General features: G+C 42.4%; 1 non-coding gene across 1 annotated transcript; it reads left to right on the top strand.

The window, feature by feature from the left end:
- Positions 1-540: 540 nt before the first annotated feature.
- Positions 541-648, top strand: LOC148569117 (small nucleolar RNA R71). The gene has a single exon (XR_015881930.1). It is a non-coding gene; the product is annotated as a small nucleolar RNA R71 (small nucleolar RNA).
- The last annotated feature ends 408 nt before the right edge of the window (positions 649-1056 follow it).

Genomic DNA, 1056 nt, shown 5'->3' with positions numbered 1-1056 from the left:
CTGAGAAGATGATGGAAAAAGTTTGCTATTGCTAAACCTATTTCTTCCACCATTACTGTTGTTGAAGCCTTGTTGAGGCCTCTGTTGGTCCTTCCATGAGAGATTTGGGTGATTTCTCCATGAAGGATTATAGGTGTTTCCATAGGGTTCTCCCATGTAATTCACCTCTTCCATTGCTGGGTTCTCAGGATCATAAGCTTCTTCTTCAGATGAAGCTTCTTTGGTACTGCCTGTTGCTGCTTGCATGCCGGACAGACTCTGAGAAATCATATTGACTTGCTGAGTCAATATTTTGTTCTGAGCCAATATGGCATTCAGAGTATCAATCTCAAGAACTCCTTTCTTCTGATTTGTCCCATTATTCACATGATTCCTTTCAGAAGTGTACATGAATTGGTTATTTGCAACCATTTCAATGAGTTCCTGAGCTTCTGCAGGCGTCTTCTTCAGATGAAGAGATCCTCCAGCAGAGCTGTCCAATGACATTTTGGACAGTTCAGACAGACCATCATAGAAGATACCTATGATGCTCCATTCTGAAAGCATGTCAGAAGGACATCTTCTGATCAATTGCTTGTATCTTTCCCAAGCTTCATAGAGGGATTCACCTTCCTTCTGTCTGAAGGTCTGGACTTCCACTCTAAGCTTACTCAATTTTTGAGGTGGAAAGAACTTTGCCAAGAAGGCATTGACCAGCTTTTCCCAAGAGTTCAGGCTTTCTTTAGGTTGTGAGTCCAACCATGTCCTAGCTCTGTCTCTTACAGCAAAAGGGAAAAGCATAAGCCTGTAGACCTCGGGATCAACCCCATTGGTCTTGACAGTGTCACAGATTTACAAGAATTCAGCTAAAAACTGATGAGGATCTTCCAATGGAAGTCCATGAAACTTGCAATTCTGTTGCATTAGAGAAACTAATTGAGACTTAAGCTCAAAGTTGTTTGCTCCAATGGCAGGGATAGAGATGCTTCTCCCACAGAAGTCGGGAGTAAGTGCAGTAAAGTCACTAAGCACCTTCCTTGCATTGTTGGCATTATTGTTATTTTCGGCTGCCATGGC

Source organism: Arachis ipaensis, chromosome B4, assembly GCF_059453495.1.
Source record: "Arachis ipaensis isolate K30076 ecotype BB chromosome B4, ASM5945349v1, whole genome shotgun sequence".
In the NCBI taxonomy this organism is placed as follows: domain Eukaryota; kingdom Viridiplantae; phylum Streptophyta; class Magnoliopsida; order Fabales; family Fabaceae; genus Arachis; species Arachis ipaensis.
This window is presented reverse-complemented; position numbering and strand designations above follow the sequence as displayed.